This window comes from Aulostomus chinensis, chromosome 1, assembly GCF_037954235.1.
Source record: "Aulostomus chinensis isolate RoL2024-O1b breed Wild chromosome 1, RoL_Achi_v1.0, whole genome shotgun sequence".
Taxonomy (NCBI): domain Eukaryota; kingdom Metazoa; phylum Chordata; class Actinopteri; order Syngnathiformes; family Aulostomidae; genus Aulostomus; species Aulostomus chinensis.
In genome coordinates, this window is record NC_141320.1 from 47,496,403 (window position 1) to 47,509,088 (window position 12,686).

Genomic DNA, 12,686 nt, shown 5'->3' on the forward strand with positions numbered 1-12,686 from the left:
TGCTCGACGTTCCTGCCTGTTAAAAGGAAGGTTTTCATCACCACTGTTGCAGGATGTGCTGCTGGTGGAGAATTGTTGGGTGGAGGTTCATTGAAGGAGTTTGGTGCTGGACCTGCTCTACTAGTAAAGAGTCATGAGAGAACTTTGTTGTGATTTGGTTCAAACAAATAAAATTGACTTGACTTGAACGTGATGATAGTGTGGAAAAACTGTCAAAAAGAATGAAGACAGGTGAGAAAGAAAAGGGAGGATTAAAAAGAAGAGATTAAAGAAAAGCTATGGTCCTGCTGAGTGTTGTGATGCTCATGTTTAGCTGTCAAGCTAGCAGCTCTGGACTCACTGATCTGGACTGAAACTGCATTGAAATGAAACAACAGAGCTTCACTGGTGTCTGCAGGAGGTTTGCCTTTGGATTTTGTCCCCTAAATCGACTGTAACATTGGTTCATTCTGACGGGACTCATTTGGATATCATGTGACTTGCTGGAGACAGAGAGACTGCTGACACGTGTGTGTGTGTGTGTGTGTGTGTGTGTGTGTGTGTGTGTGTGTGTGTGCTGACTGAGTCCCACCAACATTGTGCTGCCTGCTCTTTGACTTTGTCTCAGGGGTTTTTCCAGCTGGTCTGGACCACTTGGTCTGATGAAGCTCCAGCTAGAATTCCTAGACTTTGTTTCCTGAGCTACTAAAACCTCCCTTTATGTTGGGAACAATGCAGCAGGTCCCTGGGGGACTCACCTGCTCTGTCCAGCCTGACTCGGGGCTTCAGCACGGCATCGAGCAGCAACCTCTGCCGGCGGTTCTCCCGCTCGTACTCCGCCACGGTTTCCTCCAGCAGAGCCACGATCTGCTCCGCGGCCGCCGCCAGCCGCTCGGTGAGCAGCGCTCTCAGCACCGGGACTCCAGCCGCTGAGTCTCCTTCTCCCAGCTGCAGCAGGAAGTCTTCAGCGGCGGCGAGGATCCGCTCCTGGACCGACACCCGCAGCAGCTGCGCGGCGCACATGTTGAGGTTCTACCGGCGCCACTCAGCCTTCAGGAGACAAAGACCGAGGCCGGGGGTTCACGGACTTCTCCTTCTTTCCTTGTTGTTTGAAAACCTCCCGCGTCTTCGTCTCGTTCTGTGAAGCGCGTTTTGATGACGTATGTGGTGACGTCCGAAGCCTCTTCAGCCGGCAGTGACCACGTGACTGATTCAGGACCTGCTTCTCCGGCTTGGCGTGAGATTCTAAATGTAAAGCAGTGAAACGCCGTGGTTTCCTCCCTCCTCGTCCAAAAGCGTTCGCTATTTGATCAAAGGAAGGAGAAACAAGTGACTCGATGTTGTGGAGGCTGAACTCAGAGTTGAGAGAACTTTCATTCTGATCTGAGAGCAGCAACAAAGCCACTGAGAAAAACTGAACCACTGTCAGAGTCGGCACAGCATCAGCAGTCAGGCTGTGTTCACACTGGGAGAAACCATCGGACAGAAACCTCCCTCAGTCACACTGAAGGAACCTGAACTGACTGCTGCAGCTGGGACACACACACACACACACACACACACACACACACACACACACACACACACACTCAGCAGGAAACATGAACAGAGAGATAAAAGCACAGGATGCCTCCTCCTCCTCCTTCCAGAGATCAACTGATCTCCAGATTGACTTCAATTCTTTGATCAGAATTCTTCTTCCTCCTTGATAGATTTATTGATACTTTGTCATAGACGGTCCATTCCTATTGCAGGATGTTAAAGAGCAGAAGAACCAGGTTCCCATGTATGGAACTAGAATATTTATACACTGTATTGCAGTCGTTTCCAACATCCATCCATCCATTGTCTTCCACTTATTCCTGTTAAGGGTCATGGGGGTGGAGCCTATCGCAGAGTCTACAGGTGAGAGGCGGGGTTCACCCTGGACAGGTCACCAGTCCATCACAGGACCAACACATAGAGACAGACAACCATTCACTCTCACAGTCACACCTACAGTCAATTTAGAGTATCAATCAGCCTCGTCCTCTCTTGATGTCTTTGGACTGTGGGAGGAAGCTGGAGTACCAGAGAGAACCCACACAGGAACAGGAGAACATGCAGACTCACACAGAAAGATCCTGTGCTCCAGCCGGGACTGGAACCCTGAACCTTCTTGCTGTGAGGTATTTTTATCTCACAAGTGGAAAAATGTAGAATCTTCATGTCATTACATGTCGTTCTCCATTGGGTCACTAGGGGGCAGCACCTACCTGCATCACCAATATGAGCCTTCAGTCTGTCAGGGGGTAGAATTCAGTCACCACCAATGACATCAGAGTCAGAGTTTAGACATCAAAGACAGACATTAAAGCCTCTCTGATAAAACAAAAATATACTGCAATATTTTTTTCAAAAGTGAGACCCTCTTTATTCTCTAGTTTAATCTGCTGCAATAATAATGAGCATCTTCGTCAGTCTACTGATGAATGTCAGATATCTTTGATGACCAAACCTGGACGTTTGTCTCAGTTTGACTGGAAGTCTCATTCATTCATTTCTCCTCCATGATTTCCTGCAATGATTTCCTGGTTCTGCTCCATTCAGGTTCAGAGAGCTGAGATTAAAATCACTCAGGAATAAAAGAGGAGACACCAACAAGTCAGCATGGAAGAGGAGCAGCTTTTCAAACTGGTCACCCTGGCTGCTGGTCTGGGCCTCCCTTTGCCTCGGTGCTCCTTGAACCAGTGAAGGTCCTGGTCCAGTCTTCTCCACTGAGTCCTTGTCAACAGGGAGCACCTCCCCACCAGAGAGGTGCAGGGCAAAGGAAAGGAAAACTCCAACCAGAATGAACGCTGCACTAAAAACTGCCCTCCATTTCTTGAGGGGAACGTTGGGTCTTCCTCAGGCAAACGGCAGTCAGCAGTGGCTCAACATCTGAACTGAGCCCAGACCAGGTCAGCTGATCATTCACCAGCTCAGCCCCTCCCACTCATGACGAAGACCTTGAAAACCCCAACATCACCTCCTCCACCTCAGTCTGGCGTGTGTGGATGGAGGGCTGTGACGTCAGCAGCGATGACATCACTGACACAAACACACTGATCTCTGACTGGTCTGGTCTGAGTGGGATTCAGTGACATCACACAACCTGCACCAGATGAAGGGGCGGGGCACCCAGGAGCTGTGACATCACTGGTGACTCTTGTTGGGCCGCCTTCTTGGCCAAAGTGGAGGAGAACAGGACCCAAATACAGACGGGGGAGAGGAGCGTTCAACAAAAGGAGGCTTGAATGATGAAAAGACAAAGAACAACAAAGGAACTCAAAGCACCAACAGAGGAGAAAAGACAAAGTAGCAAACAAAAGCCAAACTTCCACTGGAAACTTGGAGGAGCTGGAACAGGAGGGAGAGAACATGAGGCTGAGAACCCTGGAGAATGAGAGGTGGACAAATCCACCAGCGCAGCATCAGGAGAGCAAAGAAACCAGAAGGAGCTTTGAGGAGCTGCTGACATGCAGCCAGGGAGCGTCTGCCTGAGATGGGAGGAGCTGCTCATCCACCCAGATGGAGAAGCAGCCATCTTGCTCTTCTGACGCCGACCGGCAGAAGGAACAGAGGAGGTGAGGGGCCTCACGTTGTCATGGCAACATGGAAACATTCCACTCTGTCAGCGGTGCCTCCATCAGACGCACTTTGTCTTTGTGAAGATCAAAGTGAAAGGAAATAATAAAATAAAACAATGAAGGCTGCATGAACTGAGTGACACACTTGAGGATGACATCAGCGAAATGTGTGATGTCACACTGCAGAGTCGTGAGGTCACCACCAGAGAACAAATGAGTGATGAGATGCTGATTATTGACTCTCTACTTTAAATGATCTCACTCTCTTCCAGCTTGAAGAAGTTGGAGGATGAATGAAGTCAAGAACTGGAAAAATGGAGAACGTTCATGTCATTACATGTTGTTCTCCATTGAGTCACTAGGGGGCAGCACCTACCTGCAACTCCTGGGAGCCCTCAGTCTCACCTCATTTTCAGGCTCCAACTAAAATGAAGCTTCAACTCTTCTGAATCCTCTCCACCTGTCAGATCTGTTTGAAACTTCCAGGTTTGATCAACATCCCAGTCTGAACACATCTACAGGTCAGCAGTGACCACAGCGCCACCTACTGGCAGCAGGAAATGACAGATTTGACACTGAGATGTCCTCGTCACGGCGTGATGGAGAGTTCTGATGATTCATCAGCACAATCAAACTCTGAGAACTCCTCCCTGCATGGTTGATGAGGGTCAAAGTTCCCATGTGTCTCACTTCAGGTGGAGGACCAGAGATTTTAGGCTCATGTGAGTGGTTGATCTAATGTAAGAATAACAGACCACAGACTAGTCAGTGAATAAAACTGCCGACTTCTTTATAGACAGAAAATGTCAGAAAAACAAAAACAAGTGGTACCAAACCCTTTACATCCACACACATTCAATAAAGGAGTCTCCCTCCAACCAACAGACAGAAACCAGACCTCAGGAGAATCAGGTTATTGACCTCTATTGAGTCTTATTTGAAGTTAACCCGACTTATTTGAGTTGAGGTTTAATTTGGTGGCTGGATTTCTATGATTGTTTGTTTACTTCACGGTGTCTATTTGAGTTTCCTCAGTCTAGGTTCTCATTTGATCTTGGTTCAGCCTATTGATGAGTTTTAGTTCTACGTTCCCTCTTCCTGTTGGGTTGTTTCACCGGCTCTATCCAAGCTTGAACTCCCTTTCAACAACCCACTCATGTAACACCGATTTGGCACACAATCAGGAAACGTGAACAAAACAAAGTTATAAAAATAAAACTCAGTGCCAAAGTATTTCAATTTACAACTCAATCTCACAAATCAATAATCAGAGTCTCTCCCGTTCATCAGCAGTCTTTTCGTTCAGTCCGTTATCAGTCCAAAAGAAATTCAAGGTGTCTCTGTGAAACCTGTCAGTTCTGTCCTACCACAATCCCACCGTCAGGGTCAGTGTCACCTGGGTGGGTGAGGTTTGCAGCGCCATTTTCCACTCTGACTCTCTCTCTCGTGTGGGTGGCTCGCCATCTTTTCTCCACAGCGTCAGGTGTGTTCGCACACCAGTGATCCCGCCTACAAAACCTGGCCAAATCCTCGTTCACAACGCAATCAACAAAATCCAGAATCATGGACAGCAGTTGAGTCCAGTGTCTTCTCAAAAAATGAAGGGACCAAGGAGAAGACCTCAAAAGAGTCTGCTTTGTTTACTCTTTCCTCTCTCATTCTCGAGTCGTCCGTCTGCTTTAGTTTACTTTATTTATATTTGTACAGCACTTTTCATTCAGAGACTGCAACACAAAGTGCTTCACAGAACTGAGAGAAAACAGGCAACGTTTAATAAAATATAAAACAATACAATAAATACATGTTAAGAACCCGGCCTTCCCAACCCACATGACCTCATACATGCACACACCACCCCCCCCTCCCACACACACACACACACAACCACACACTGACTGTCAGTAGGAACATGGCAGGGCACTGAAAATCCTAGTGAGGAAAGACCACCTATGGGGGGCCATCCTCACCAGGAGGTGCCACAGCCCACAACCACAGGGAGCGCCGCCACCCAGACCCCCCCGACCCGGACAGACGGGTACACTCCACATATAATGCAGAGCCCCCCAGCTCTCCGGGCCTGGACGATCCCAAGGACGACGCCCCTGTGGGCGGACCAGACACACCTCCCAGTGTGGAGGGCCCCCACCAGGAAACACTGGAGCTAAAAACTAAAAGACTCAAAGAAGGTAGAATAGGAAAGAACAGAAATTACAATGATATTAAAATATCAGAATGACATAAAATATATATAAAATCTAAAAGTTTTAAGAGCTAATAAAAAAGTAGAATAAAATAATTAAAAGACAAAAGTAACAATAAGATATCGTGATAAAATTAAAGGATAAGAGAGACTAAGTCAGTTAAAAGCTAAGCTAAAAAGGGGAGTCTTGAGCCTCCTTTTGAAAACATCAACAGTCTCTGCGGTCCTGATGTTCTCTGGCAGGCTGTTCCAGAACTTTGGGCCATAATGGCTGGATGCAGCCTCCCCGTGGGTTTTAGTTCTGACTCTTGGAACGACTAAAAGGCCGGTGCCAGAGGACCTCAGGGTCCGCGATGGTTGATATGATAAAAGCAGTTCAGATAAATAAGGTGGGCCAAGACAATTAAGACACTTAAAAACTACTAAAAGAACCTTAAAATTGATCCTGAAGCACACGGGGAGCCGATGCAGCGACTTTAAAACTGGTGTAATGAGCTCCCGCCCTCTGGTCCTCGTCAGCACACGTGCTGCAGAATTCTGGAGTCATTGTAGATTATAGATGGTTGTTTTGGGGAGACCAGAGAGCAGCAGGGCACTACAAGAATCTGAAGGACTGGAAATAAAAGCATGCATCAGCACCTCCGTGTTGGCCTGAGAGGAACGGGCGACTCTGGCTCTGTTCTTAAGATGATAAAAACCTCTCTTAGTTATGTTCTTGACATGTGGAATGAAATTCAGCTCAGAGTCAAAAATGACGCCCAGGTTCTTTACAGATTGTGAAGGTGATGTGATCCTTTGATGAGTTTAGGATCAGTCAGAGATCAAAGACTGAAGCAGGAGATCAATGAACAGAATTCAGACATCAAAGACAGAATTCAGACATCAAACACATCCCCGATGGAGGCTACACCCCCCCCAGACAGTTTCCATTTAAGTCGTAAGTTTTACGACTTAAATGATCCATTGTGCGCTTCACGCGTGGGTTCGAATCCCGTCGTAGGAGACTTTCTTCTCCTAGATTATGGAATTACTGTGAGGCTTTTAACTGACACAGATACCAGCTGACTCAACTTCCCTTTCACATCCTGACCAAAACAACTCTGACACCCAGAGCTTGCATGTGTCAATCACCTCTGGAGAAGGTCCCGCCCCCTTAGAGCAAAAATCCTCCCATCAGTGAAGAAAACTGAAGACACCTCTTGGATGAGAGCTGAAGCGTCTTCTAGAAACCTGAAACAGTCCACTTGACACATTTAAATAATTCTACAATCCTACAGTTTCACTGAGCTTTTGTCCAAAGCCATGTTCATGTATCACATGTATATAATATATATGTGACACTCTTTCATCTACTCATTAACAAAAATGCAGTCTAATTCCAGTAAATTTGTGCAGAAGAAAACGTTATTTGTGCTGCTTCTTTATTTATTTATTAAGTTTAGTTAGTATTTTTTAATGTGTTTTCTTTCAAGTCACATTTTGTCCATTAACTTCATAATCAGAGTCTCCATCTCATCACATGACTAAAGTCTGGGTTCTGTATTGGTGGTAAAATATCCTTCCATGCCCCTCACTAGTTTGCACACAGAAAAGCATATTTTACTGGTTTCAGATCTCTTAGCTTGTTCTCTCTCTTAAACCTGCTGAGGCAGCTTTCATTGTGTGATTGATTTTAAAATATAAATATGGAACAGAACCATTGGAATCAGATGTCAGGACATTTGAAGGAATGTCAATCTCCTGTTGAAATGTTGCAGTGTTCAGCTGAGGCTCTCTGGCAGTGGCACCAGGAGCCCCAATGGCAGAACCTGGACCCTCCTGGAGGAGAACCACAGGTGAGGGCCTTCTTGGCTCCAGATTGATGGAAATCAAGTGTCTGAGGCTGTTAGCAGCCATTAAGTTGATCTGGTTGGCACTGGTATTTGTTCTTGCTGCAGCTCAGGAGTGATTCAGGAGAAGAGTTTCAGAACAGCCAAGGTTGGGGACTGGAATTCTAAAATTTCCCCTGGAACCAAACAACCTTGGAGGGTAAAACCTCCAATCATAGCCACTCAGATGCAGCAGCAGAAGAAGCTGTCATCTACCCTGATAGTCAGAGCATCAAGTCAAGGAAACATCACCATCTTGTAGTTCCAAACCTCCACCTGTCAGATTCAGCTACTTCTTATTGTGGGACTTTAAACTTGAACACAATGGAATTTGGACAAGGAGTTTTCCTTCCAGTCCAAACATCATCGTCCAGCCTCCAACCAGAGGTCCATCAGTTATCATGGAGCCACAGGTGGAGTCTGGATTCTTTTCTAGAATGAGACGGCAGTGACAGTCCTGCCAAGTGACATCACTGACATGAATGGATGACTTCAGTCACATGACTGGATGACTTCAGTCACGTGACTGGATGACTTCAGTCACGTGACTGGATGACAGTGTAGATGCCAATGTAGAGGTTTGGGAAATAGTCTCTGAGAATCCAGCTTGAAGCCACGCCCTCCTTGTTCTTCAAAAAGTCTCCCTGCAATCCTGTACTTGGGTTCAGTGTTGCTGTTCCATTTTTCAGCTGCAGGTGTTGCTGTGATACCAGGTTCAGTTCAAGATTCCCAACTCCAGCTCATGTTGGTGACCTCAGTGGCAGGTAAAATGGTGCTTCAGTGGATCATGCGATCAACTCATGTGTGTCCTCACTGCTCCACAGGTCTGTCAAATGTTCTGTAAAATAGTTGGACCCAGCAGAGCTGCTAGATTAGGAGTTGATGGAGTCGTTGCAGATACCAGGGTCCAAAGTCCAGCTTGAACCTGGTTTGTGCAGTTCTTTGTCAAGCTAGCAGCCATTCTTGTCACTGCCAAGCTAAAGTGACTTCTGTCAACAAAGGTCAACATACAGAAGGATATTTCTACTGGCAGTTCAAGATTTTGATCAAACTCCTTTTTCAGAGCTGGAACCTTCCTCTTGTGTCAGCTTCCTGTTCCCATCTCTATGGTAACGGTAAGTTTTGACCCACGTCTTCAATCAACTGTCAAATACACTAAAACAATTTTCTATCCTCCAAGTTGTTTCCATCTCTTGGTGACCTTGTTAGGCTTCCTTATCCATGGAAATATTGGTTTGAATATTTAGTTGTGGGCCTCTGGACCTTTTTTTAGTCACTAAATCTTCAATTTCAGTTAAAAAAAATGGTAAAAAGAACCTCAAGAAAATCCTAGAAATAAACCAAAGGTTGTTGTGTTTCCTGACCGTTACTGAGGGTGTTAGAACACATCTCTGACATGGATTGGTTTGATTTAGTATTCATTTTAATATCATTAACTATTGGAACATCCATGGTGTTATGGGTCAGTTTAGACCCTCATATTTACTTCAAGAAAAAGAGAAAAAAGTCTCTTTTTCATCAACAGAACTTTAATACAAACACAAAATGAAAAGCAGAACAAGCCAGAACCCAAAATATGGATTTGGAAGGTCAACAAACAACAACCAGTCAAGCAAACCAAACCAACAGAAACCAGTTACTGGTTCAAAACCAGTAAAAAACAAAAACAGAGGAAAAGTCTCTGTGTGTAAGAACATGCATGTGTGTGTGTGTGTGTGTGTGTGTGTGTGTGTGTGTGTGTGTGTGTCAAAAACTGACCCACTTCTTTTGCCAACATGAGCCCACAGTGGTGGTGTCTCTAAAGAGGTGGAGCTCTGTCCTTCACCTGCTAGGTTCCAGCAGGCAGCTCAGGTCTAGTTTTCTTCACTGAGCCACCATGATGAGTTTCCTCTGAGAAGTTCTTGTCCAAGGTCCCAGCTGGTAAAACCACTGTCACCAGTGATACTGGGACCCTGCAGTCCAGTGGTCTTATCAGGACCACACTGGACCTGCCGTCTTTGTTTGTTGTGTTGTTGTGCAGGTCGATGGGAGAACGAGGCTGATGAGAGTCCCTGAAGCTCCCATGACTGGGAGAGGAGCTGCTGGCAGTGTTGCTGACAGTGCACTTCTGACTTCAGGTTTGGCTCTGATTGTTGCTTTATCATCTTATTTTGATAACTGGGTCTAAACCAATCCTTATGATTTTATAATTCAGTGAAAAACATTTTCTGTTTTATTTTGTTGAACTAGAGGTTCCTGACAAAGTCAGAAAGCCTTGATGCAGTCAACAAGTTGATGTGCTTCTTTGATGCATTTAGAACCTCCAACAAGTCACACAGGAGGAAGGTTAAATCATGTGACCATCATCATAACAGCTGTTGACCTTGTTTAACTAGTTGATGGTGCTAAATATCACCAGCTAGCTAAAGTTAACTAGCTAATGTTGCTAGCTAGCTAATATTATTTTCTAACTTCAGGCCTAAAATTTGGATTGACTGTTAAAATTGTTCACCTCACCTTTGTAACACCAGGTTTTTTCTTGATGATGTCATTGTAACTGCCTTTCTGATTCTAAAATATAAATGCATCCAAGAATAAAAATGTCAAACTGCCCCTCCATGGAAACATCATATTTAATATACTGCATTATTCTTTTCCAGTGTACTACACTATATTTTTGTTTTATCAGAGAGACTTTAATGTCTGTCTTTGATCTCTGAACTATGACTCTGATGTCATTGGTGGTGACTGAATTCTACCACCTGACAGACTGGGAAGGCTCATATTGGTGATGTCATCATAAATATATGAAGGTCTTGTTTCAATGAATTGAAGTGAAATAACTCGTTATTTTGTTTGTGGTTGTCATGGTGACTCAGGGTGTCGGGGCTCCATTGATGATGGCATTTTGTCGTGGTTGTGCACGTGTGACACTCAAGGTGAACACACTCACAGCTGATTGGACCAACTCAGATCAGCTGTTCTGAACCTGATACTCAGAGTTTCCATCTCAGTGTCAACTCAGGAGTGACTGAGGAGAAGAGTTTCAGAACAGCCACAGTTGGGGGACTTCCATCCAGCAGCCATTTTCTATCCCTGTAAGGAGTTAAGGGATCTGGAGCTGCTGGGTTCAGGTGGATCCAGAACACAAGATGGAGGTCAGTCAGGACCCCAGAAGGAGACCAGCATCTGGAAGGTGGAGATGCTTTAATCTGACACCGTTGTGTCAACAGTTCTGAAATCAGAACAAAAATAAACAGTAGTATTTCCACCTGCTGCTCCTGCATGTATTCAAGTGAACAGGAACACAGATTCATGCTCAACTTCTCCTGTGTGTTCATCCACAGTCACTAAACAACAACAACCAAACAAAGGGGGGTAGGAGGTAGAAAGGCTCTGTACAAACTGAGTCCTTTTACCATTTCTTTCCTGCTTCTAGTGGCGCTGTCGTCACTTCCTGTGACCGCAGGATGGAAGGGGTCCCCCTTCAGAATACGTTTTTTATCATTGTTACTTCCTCTTCAACATGCCTTTAGCAGACCAACTCACTGACTGGCTCAGTGAGGTAGTGTGGCTGAGCGGTCTAAGGTGCTGGATTAAGGCTCCAGTCTCTGAGGAGGTGTGGGTTCAAATCCCACCACTGCCATCATGTCTCTGGAGAGGTGTGGCAGGTCTCTCCCAACCACTCTGTGCTGGAGGTGTTGGCTGCTTTTATCACTCTGGGAAGAAAATGTCCTGAACTTGAGGTGTTCTCCTCATCTTGAGCACTCCAAAACAACAATGTGCAGTAACGCTGAGCTGCCTTCAAGTCAACAACATGGGCACAGTGTACCCAGAGCCACAGGCTCCTCCCAGTATATGCAGCACTGCCGGTGACTCTCCAAACTGAAGCTGATCCAGGACCAGCTCAGGAGGAGCCATGGAGAAGACAGGCTCTCTGATTTAATGCTGCTGTCTATTGAGAGGAACATCCCAGTTGACTCCAATAAGGCTGCTGATGTCTTCAAACCCAGGACCAGAAGAAGAACCCTCCTCTGAGTCCACAGACCTGAGCACCGCTGCTCTGACTACCAGGTTACCTCCTGGTTATCAGTGTGAAGTCATGGTGAGGTGGTCAGTTGTTCCTGGTGTTTTATGACAGAGGCCTGGTAGTTAAACACTGAATTAAATCATTTTAATTCTTTACTTGAAGTTTCTTGCTGTTTAGCTGGAAATGTATGACAACTTCCTCCATGCTGGTGCCCCATCACACACAACAGGTGCACTTGTCCTCTTTTCTCCTCTGACCCTCAAACATTCCACCGGTGAACGTCCAATTATCTTCTGAAATAAGAGATGAATCTTTCCCTGCTGAGACTCCTGATCTCTGACTGTCACTAGCATGTGCTAGCAGAATACAGCACTCCTTCTTCATGATCTGTCTTTGTCTCTGACCAGCTCTAATAAATAACTAATTAATATTAAATATTAATTATACGGGGCACCACCCTGAAGAGTTCAGGGAAACTAAAAAACGACCAAACTTGTAACAGTTACCAGTCTCTAACAGAGTTTATCTACTAACAGTCAATATTCTGTAACATTAACGACCAAGGGACAGCTCTGATGTTGGAGGATGAGATCAGAGCACTGCTATTGCTGAGACACGTGACCACAAGTTGGTACACAAAAGACACTACGACTCCTCTCTTATAATAAAAATATATTTATTAACACAGTGCATCCATCAATCAGCAACTATCTAACTAACAATCTTAACACAGTCGTCTCATTCACCCATTCACACACACAATGATGGTGGAGGCTGCCATGCAAGGCGCCAACCTACTCATCAGGAGCAATTATGGGTTCAGTATCTTGCTCAAGGACACTTGGACATGGTCACCGGGGTCGGGGATCGAACCTTTGGTTGCTCGACCTCTACCCCTGAGCCATGCCGCTTGTTTGCAGTAGCCTTGCTTTTTCCCCATTAACTAATACTAATGAAATGTTCTTTTTAGAACACTTGTGATAATGTGTTCACACAATGTGAGGGATCTTCATGTTTTTGCA